This window comes from Colobus angolensis, unplaced genomic scaffold (assembly GCF_000951035.1).
Source record: "Colobus angolensis palliatus isolate OR3802 unplaced genomic scaffold, Cang.pa_1.0 Scaffold272, whole genome shotgun sequence".
Lineage (NCBI taxonomy): Eukaryota > Metazoa > Chordata > Mammalia > Primates > Cercopithecidae > Colobus > Colobus angolensis.
The window spans coordinates 2,214,524-2,223,872 of NW_012115955.1; the positions used below are offsets into that span (position 1 = coordinate 2,214,524).

The 9,349-nt window shown below is 43.4% G+C and overlaps 1 long non-coding RNA gene across 1 annotated transcript in view; it reads right to left on the minus strand.

Annotated features, from left to right (window-relative positions):
- The window catches only part of LOC105516009, an 18,941-nt gene extending 10,562 nt beyond the window's left edge, over positions 1 to 8,379 (minus strand). Inside the window, exon 1 of the long non-coding RNA XR_001002425.1 lies at positions 8,313 to 8,379. This is a non-coding gene — a long non-coding RNA (uncharacterized LOC105516009). The remainder of the gene's footprint in view (positions 1 to 8,312) is intronic.
- Between the last annotated feature and the right edge of the window lie 970 nt (positions 8,380 to 9,349).

The following is a 9,349-nucleotide window of genomic DNA, read 5'->3' on the forward strand; positions in this document are numbered from 1 at the left end:
TTTCTTTCTTTCTTTCTTTCTTTCTTTCTTTCTTTTCTTTCTTTCTTTCTTTCTCCTTCCTTCCTTTCTTTCTTTCTTCCTTCCTTCCTTTTCCTTCATTTCTTCATCTTTCATTTCATTTCTTTTTTTATTTAGAAAGCATGCATTGTTCCAAATTTTCCCTTGAAATGTATTCTCAGGTTTGCAGTTGACATGTACAGAAAAAAGGAATTGGTAACCTCATGAGAAAATGAAAAAAGAAAGCAGATGCTTATTAATGTCTCACAGCACTGCTGTCCCCAAATTAATTAGACCAGGAAGCTTGTAGGCTGACAGCTTATCTACCTTTTAATTCTGACCGGGGCAAGTCTGAAATTCCTTCGAGAGAACAGGAGCGAGGGTGCCACTGAATGTATTACAAATGACCTGCCATTTGATGTGTGACCAAAATCACTGTCAATTTTTTACTCACCTTGGATGAATTGTATTGCAGACAAGACACATACACTTAATTACTGGAAGTTTGGAATCTAGGGATAAATTTTCGTGCATTCATTTGCCATGATTTTGAAAAACAAAAACAAAGCAAAAACTCTAGTACTAAAAACCAGTTTAGAAACCAAAATGAATCACGTTTTCAGAAAACAAACCCACTGGATGGTAGAATTAAAGGTAATTTTAATTTGTTTCTTTATGCTTTTAATTATTATACGATTTTCTTTTTCAGCAAGTATTATTACTTCTATAATGGAAAGAAAGAAAAAGAAAGCAGCTACAGTAGCCACGTTCTGGATTGTCTTCCACTCAACCCACCCAGTTGAGATGCTTGCACACCTGTGTTCCAACCAGCAGGGGTGCTGTTTTCCTATCCTGGTAGAGCTGCAGAATGCTGACATGCATCTACTTTGCTGGACTCACAAGCATGGACTTCAGCAGCTGAACGGTGCTTAGTGTGAAGGATATTAGCACAGAGGTGTGCAGCGGGCAGAAGGGCCCTTCAGACAGCCAGACCAGACCCTCCTGCCAGCTGAGGACACCAGATGAGTTGGTAAGAAAGCCCATGCCACATCTGAAGCCCTGAAGCTGCCAGGTTGATGTTCCCCAGGACTCGCCAGCTGCCCTTCCTGCATCTGGCTGGAGCATAGCAAACACTTATCTGAACATATCCAGCTTACATGGGTGAAGGACTTAAAGGACTATGCTAACGGCGTTCACAGTCTGGGTATATTTCCACGTCAATACCCAGGAAGCCCTCAATTTAGGCTTCCCAAGAGCTGGTTGTGCTTTTGCTAAACCCACTCATGCTGCTTCTACTTGATATTTGTATTAATTCAGATAAGCCAATAATAGTGGTAATAAATACTAAATGAGTGCTTACTGCATGCAAGGCTAGCAAAATTCACTTAATGCTCGTAACAATTCTACTATGTACGTACTATTATTGCTTTTTTTTCAGATGTAGCACATCTGAAAGTAACATTCCTAAATTCACATGGGATGCCAGGTTCAGAACCAAGCGGTCTGGTTTGAGCTCCCCCCCAAAGCACCGTGGAGAACGGAGTTAAAGCAGTTAGGCTGTGTTGCACTCTTCCTTCTATTAAGGGAGGGTGAAGGGATGGTCCTAGAGGAAATAAAGTAAGGCATAATTCTGGGCTTTGGGGGAAAAAGACTAATAATATTTGCCTGGAGAATACCTATTTGTGGAATACATCAAGCAAGCTATACATGGCTTACAACTGCTTGTGTAATCAATTTACATTCATTCAGCATGGCTCCTGGGCAGAGGTCACTCCTGGGCAGAGGACCCTCCTCTAGAGAGTACCAGATGAACTCCTAACTTACGCTTCCCTCCGTTATGTACTACAATTGTTTTTGCATCTCCTGCAGCTTCCTGTTAATTCTTTTAATCTTGTTACCATTCAGGTGAACAGTTCAGCAAATGTCTGTCTTCACTGCCTCCCTCCTTCCCACCCTGCTCTCTGCAAATCCTGTCTGCATCCCCCTAGTCCTTAGGTCCAAAGTCTGTTTTTAGGTCCGTGAGATTTCTAAAAGTTCTGCTGGCTCCTGGGCCTCTCCACAGCCTGCTTCTGTCCAAGATGGTGATGTTCTCGGCCTCTTGCCCCACATCAAAATTGGCAGAGGTTCCAAAGTAACAAGCAGCCCATTAAAGCTCCCCTTCATGCCACGCACTCCTCTCTGATGTGGGCTCTGAGGAAGTGGCTCCTGTGAGCTGCCTCTATGGCTCTTCAGGGCATTTCAACAGCTTCTTACATTTTATCTGGCTTTTTCGGTGGCTCTAGGCAAGAACTTGGTCTGCTACAAACTAGTTCATCGCATTCAGGAGCAGTTCAACTCCTATATTTCAATTTGGAAAAACAAAAATAAAAAAGAAGTGACTTACCTACTATAGTGCTTCTACATGGTTTAGGTTCCACAAATGCGAATATATTTCATTTTCAGTTTGATTTGTTTTGTTGTTGATACAAGGTTATTGTTCTTGTTTTGAAAAACTCACATGATCTTATTGTCCCTAAAAATAGACAATTACTCTAAGGAGTCACAAATTGGTAGGGCTGGAAGGAAACTTGGGGAAATTTAATAAAATGTTCTCATTTTTAAGGTAAGAACTGATGGGCCTAAAAGACAGAAAACTGAAGCATAATAAAACCTCAAATGTTTCTTCTGCTTCTCTAGCTTTCCAGTTCTTTTCTGTCTCTTCATGTCTTATGACTTCAAACATTTGAAAAAATAGTTCATATGGGTCACAAATAAAGTCATCATGTGACTTAGCAAAATGGAGGGTGAAAAACCAAATAGAATGCCCCCGTACCTCTGGGCTGTTTTGCACATGCTGCTGTCCAGACATCCCTGGGATGGCCAAACAGTTGCCACTGAGCACCCCCACCTCAGGTATTTGTTTACACAAGAGATCTTCTAACCCATAAGTTTCGAGAAAATCAAAGGTGCTAAAGGCAGCCAGCATTCTGCAGCTCTTGGACTTGGAAGCAGAACGGGGGACCCAAGCCCACAAAAATGTGTTGTGTGCGCTGGGCCTACCTAAGCCCCTGTGCTGGAGAATACAACAAAGTGTTCTAGACTAGACTAAAAGAAACAGGAAAGAAAGGCATCATCTTCTTCCCCTCCCTCCCTTACTTCCTACATCTAATTCAACCCCAAGTCTCATTGGTTTTAATTGCAAAATATATCTCAGGTTCACCCACTTTTTCCCAGTACCACTGCTGCAACCCCAGATCCATCCTTCTTTATCTCATGCCTGAACTGTTGCAGTAGCCACCTAATGGCCTTCCTGCTTCCATTCCTGTTCCCCTTCAAATTATTCTCCCACATTACTATTTTGCAACATATCTACAGTCTTGCCACACCCTTGCTTAAATCCGTCAGAATATACTTTGCATATGGAACATCCTGTAAGTTCACACCTTGGTCCACCCATCCCCATTTATTCCCATCTCATGCCACTGTCCCTGCGGAACACCTGCATTGTGCACCTGCCATGCCAGCCTGTTCTGTGCCTTCTACGTGCTCTTTTCCACTTCAGCATATTTTCTCTAACGAGAAGCCCTGCACCCACTCCAAAAGCACTCATGTGCATGGCTTGCTCCATACCCTACCAGTCTCAGCTTAACTGTCAGCTTCTCAGTATACCATCCTCGACCCTCCCATTGTCTCTGTTATTGACATGGCCCATTTTCTTCAGAGCCTGTCCCACACTCCTATTCCTTAACTTTACATTCTGTCTACGCCATTCATGCTTCATGATGTCAGGATCGTGTCCGTTTTATCGCCTCCTGTGATGAAAGCCCCCTATCGCCTGGCGTGCACTAGGCACTCTCTAACCGAATGCGCTTATGGTTCAATCCATATGGGAAGACATAGTAGGATATATTCTTCACTTCCAGAGTTGATTGGACTGGGTAAAGTGTTCTTCCAGAAATACTGTTCAAGGTTCTGGAATGACTAGCCAAAAGATGGAAGCCACCCGAGCGTCCATCGACCGGTGGGTGGAGAAGCAAAATGCGGTCTGTTCATACAAATGGAATATTATTCAGCCCTTAAAAAGATGGGAATTCTGACATATGCTATGTAACGTGGATAAACCTTGAGGACATTATGCTCAGTGAAATAAGCCAGTCACCAAATGACAACTGTATGATGCCACTCATATGAGAAAAGTCAAATTCATAGAGACAGAAAGTAGAAGGGTAGTTTCCAGGGGCTGAGGGCAGTGGGGAAGCAGGTGGTTAGTATCTAGCAGACATAGAATTTCAGTCTTGCAAGGCGAAAGCATTCTGGGGATTGGTTGCACAGCAGTGTGTATATACTTAACACTGCTCAACTGTACATTTAAAAAACAGTTAAGATGGCGAATTCTACATCGTGTGTATTTTACAATTATAAATAAAAATGTCAAAAAAGTGATGAATGATATAAAAACAGACATTCTACATATTATATGTGTGTAAGAATATAGAAAAAGATATAGGTCTCCTGACCTGGAGAAGGAAGACTGAAGAAGGATGAAAGGAATCTTAAACATTTTATTTATACTGCCTATATTGTTTGATGATTACAATTTGTTTGTTCATGTTCTTATAAAAATGTCTTCAATAAAGCCACAGATCCCATGAAAAAGTGGCAGAGGCACAAGTGAAATCAGGTTGTAAATGCGTTCCTTTTACTCTCTTACCAATAGACACACTCACAGCTAATTTTTCATAGCAGACCATGTCACAACACTGGATAGGTTCTCTTGACCTAAAAAAATGCCTATTTTGGTCACATATTATTTGGGCCTTCCAGTGAAGAAAGGGACTTCTCACCCCTATAGAGATAAATAAGTGTACTAGACTCATTGAGTGGCAACCCCCAAGTTGGAGAATATTCTCGAAGAGAAACTTCAGGAAACTGCAGGTCATTTTTTGCCCCATGTACTGATTGAAGCCCAACACCCATGTGAGGTGTATAGAGGTCTAACCCGCCACCCCACTGAAAGAATGAATCTCATTCCTCCAGAGGAATATTACCTGCAATGCAGAGCCTCCAGAACAAGTGGGCAGTAGGTATTTGAAGTCTGCCAAGGGGAGTTTGTAAGTTTATTTTTTTAATTCAGGAGTAGGAAAATTCTATTCTACCCTACTGTTTCAAAGGCAGTTTCAGGATGAGTGGATTTTCCTGCCAAACTGCTTAACATGATTTATTTGTTTTTGTTTTTGTTTTTTGAGACAGGGTTTCTCTCTAGTTGCCCAGGCTGGAGTGCAATGGCACAATCTCGACTCACTGCAACTTCTGCCTCCTTCAAGAAATTCTCCTGTCTCAGCCTCCCGAGTAGCTGGGATTACAGACATGTGCACCATACCTATTCAATTTTATATTTTTAGTAGAGACAAGGTTTCATCATGTTGGTCTGTCTGGTCTCGAACTCCTGTCCTCAGGCGATCCACCTGCCTTGGCCTCCCAAAGTGCTGGGATTATAAGCATGAGCCACCGCGCCCAGCCCCTTAACATGATTTATATATGGGCCATCTGTCTGTGCAGAACTCCTGTGTAGAGATGGCAATGAGTCTTGCAGCAGGGATAACCCCTGGATTAGGAAAGAAGAGAGGGAGGGAGAAAGGAATAATAGCATGCACGAGGTAAAGAGGATGGAAAGGGGGGTACTTCTGGAGAGATAGCCATATAATAATCAGGGTCTTTTAAGAAATCTTATAAAATAAGTGCTGCTTAGCACAAGATGTGTAGGAAAGGGAAGAAAATTAAATGAGGCATCTAGACCCAGGCATCTACAAATTCAGGGCAAGCGTCATTTGTTTTGAAAATCTAAAGAAAATAATTTGTGGCCGGGCGCGGTGGCTCACGCCTGTAATCCCTGCACTTTGGGAGGCCAAGGTGGGCGGATCACAAGGTCAGGAGATTGAGACCATCCTGGCTAACACAGTGAAACTCCGTCACTACTAAAAATACAAAAAATTAGCCAGGCGTGGTGGCGGGCGCCTGTAGTCCCAGCTACTTGGGAGGCTGAAGCAGGAGAACGGCGTAAACTCGGGAGGCGGAGCTTGCAGTGAGCCGAGATCAGGTCACTGCACTCCAACCTGGGCAACAGAGCGAGACTCCATCTCAAAAAAAAAAGAAAGGAAGAAAAGAATTTGTAAAATTTAGGAAGAAAACTCCCTTTGGAGTCTTAAAACTTTGTGTTAGCAGTTTTTTAATCTCTAATTAGGCTAAAATTAGGAATTATCAGGGGTAACTTTTGTACTCCCAGATTTTCCCAACTACTCAAAACTTACATTTTGTCTATTTTCAAGATTGATTGTATTTTAAAAATCTTTATCTGTAGTCATGTTTGACTTTCATTTCTAGTGTTGTTTATCGGTGACTTACCCCCTTTTAAACTCCATTTTACTAGGACTGGTCTGCTGATGCTTCCAGCTATCGCCTTCCCAATTCCCTTCCTTCCCCTTCTCCTAAGTTTGCTGGGTTCTTCATTTTCTGGTCTTCTGTGTTGGATCTTGGCCTGTGAATGTCCGTATTTCTTTTCTGGATCCATGTTCCTCTCCACACATCCCTAGCTGCATCCCACATGACCTGACGCGGGGGTATTTTCAGTGTCATTCGATGCTAAGTACTTTGCCCCACTCCAGCTGTCATGTAACGTTTTCAATTTTGTCGCAACAAACCAGGATTTTATGACATGAGGGCTTCGTGTCTGTGAGACAGGCACGTGTATGGCTGTTCCCTCTTCGCTCAGCTCTTCACCTTCGCCGAGCCCTGGTCTTCTCTTTGGGCCTGGTATTGTTTTTCACACAGATGCCTGGACGGAGCCATGTGTCCTGGCAGTGTTGCTGGCCCACTGGGCAGGGTGCTCGGTCCCATCACCGACGAGGCAGCGCCCACAGCCCTGCCTTCATGGGACAAGCTCCCACCTGTCCTGTTCCTTCCTAGTGCCGACGAAAGGTAAAATAATCAATCTTTTAAAGAATTAAAATGAGTTTCACTCAGAAGTCTCATTGAGGGCTACAGACAGAGGCCAATAGGGTGGGGGCAGCTCTTTAGAGGGGAGCTATCAACGGCTCTGGCCAGGGTTTCAGCCCATAGCTCAGACACAGGTGGTGAGGGTTCAGTACGAGCAAAATCCCATCAAACTGGCTCAGGAGTTACATTAAAGCAGAGCCAAATCAAGGCTTACGTGTAAGAGTACACTTTCAGATTACACATTACAGAGGCGCAATCACTAACCGGTCAGAAGACATTATCTTCTTTTCTGAGACACAGTCTCCCACTGTCACCCAGGCTGGGGTGCAGTGGTGAATCATGACTCACTGCAGCCTCGACCTCCTAGTCTCAAGTGATCCTCCCACTTGAGCCTCCTGAGTAGCTGGGACTATAGGCATGTGCCACCACGCCCCACTAGACATTATTTTATGTGTAGGAAAAGGCAAGGACTAGGATCATGTGTGTTTTGACTACAGGAATATAGGGACTCGGGTGAGAGACGTGGAAGGGCTCTGTACTCTCTCCTGTTTTGTCTTCAAAGCATCCCACCAGAGAGCCGCTTGTTGTCACAGTGTCAGGGGCTTTGTGGAATTATGCTGGTCAGAAGAAACGAGCAAACATGGCTTTTTACCTCTGCTACTGTGTCTCACAGTGAACAAGGCGGCCATGTCCCTCTCTGAAGCCTGCCCAGCTGGACTCCATGCCCCACTGTACTCCATGCCTGACCAGCACCTAGAGATTGGGGGCAGCTGCTGGAGTTCGCCACTACAGGGCTCAGTGCTCTTTCTGCTTTTGCTGCTGGGCTCTTGGGTGTATTTTTGAGGGCATCACATTTCATCCACATCTTCATGAATTTCTCATAGCAGGAGGAGGGCTCATGTGAGCTCCTAGTGCCCTGTGGTTACTGGAAAGTGAAGCCGTAACAGCCACCTTCCTCTGCCTCCACCTATTTGAGATCTCAGTAAGATTGGCAATGTCTCTACACTGGGAACATCATTTTCCATTTGATTGATATTTTTGAAGCACGAAGAGAAAAGGAGAAGAGTATAAAACGTGAGTGAGGATGTGTGCGTATGTGTGTGTGTGTGTGTGTGTGTGTGTGTGAGAGAGAGAGACTAAATCCTAAGTGTCCAAGGAAAAGCCTAATGTTGGAAGAACAGAGTAATGAAGCTGAGCTCCCCCTCTCTCTCATTAGCTTTATTGATTTGCAGTTGACACACCATAAAGTTCACCTTTGTAAAGTGTATGGTTCAACAGTTTTGAGTATATTTACAAAGCTATGCAATTATCGCTGCTCTCTAATTTTAGAACAACTTCATTACCTTGTACCAGGAAAAAACTTCTACCCATTAGCAGCAGCCCCTCCTTCCCCCGCACTTTGCCTCCTCCAGCCCCAGCAACCCCTACTCCACTGTCTGAGAATTTGACTCCTCTCGTACCTCATAAAAGTGGCTTTTGCGACTAGCTTCTCTTGCTTTTTGGCTATGATAAACAATGTTTCTATTAATATCCATTTACAGGTTTTTGCATGGATGTGTGTTTTCATTTCTCTTGCATGTATACTTAGCAGTGGAATTGCTGAGTCATCTGGTTACTGTGTTTAACATTGTGAGGATCTAACCAACTCTTTTCTAAACAAAGTGGCTTTTTTAAAAAATTAATTTTATTTTATTTTTATTTTAAGTTCTGGGCTACATGTGCAGGACGTGCAGCTTTGTTACACAGGTAAACGTGTGCCATGGTGCTCTGCTGCACCTGTCAACCCATCACCTAGGTGTTAAGCCCAGCATGCATTAGCTGTTTATCCTGATGCTCTCCCTCCACCTGCTCCTGACCATAGACCTCAGTGTGTGTTGTTCCCCTCCCTGTGTCTGTGTGTTCTCGTTGTTCAGTTCTCAGTTATAAGTGAGAATACGTGGTGTTTGGTTTTCTGTTCCTATGTTAGTTTGCTGAGAATAATGGCTTCCAGCTCCATCCATGTCTTTGCAAAGGACATGATCTCGTTTCTTTTTATGGCTGCATAGTATTTCGTGGTGTATATGTACTGGCTTTGTATTTTAAGATTGTTTGAGATTGCTCCCCTCGTGCACTGCTGGTATGAATGTGAAGTAATACAGCTGCTTTAGAAAACAGCCTAGCAGCTTCTCAAATGGTTAGACATAGAGTTAACACATAACCATGCAATGTTACACCTATGTATACACCCAGGATAAGTTAAGATGCTTATCCCCACAAAAATGTGTGCACGGAGGTTCAAAGTGGTATTGTTCATAATTGTGAACAAGTAGAAAGCACCCAATGTTCATCAACTGATGAATGAATAAATAAAAGGTGATAGATCCACACAATGGGATATTAT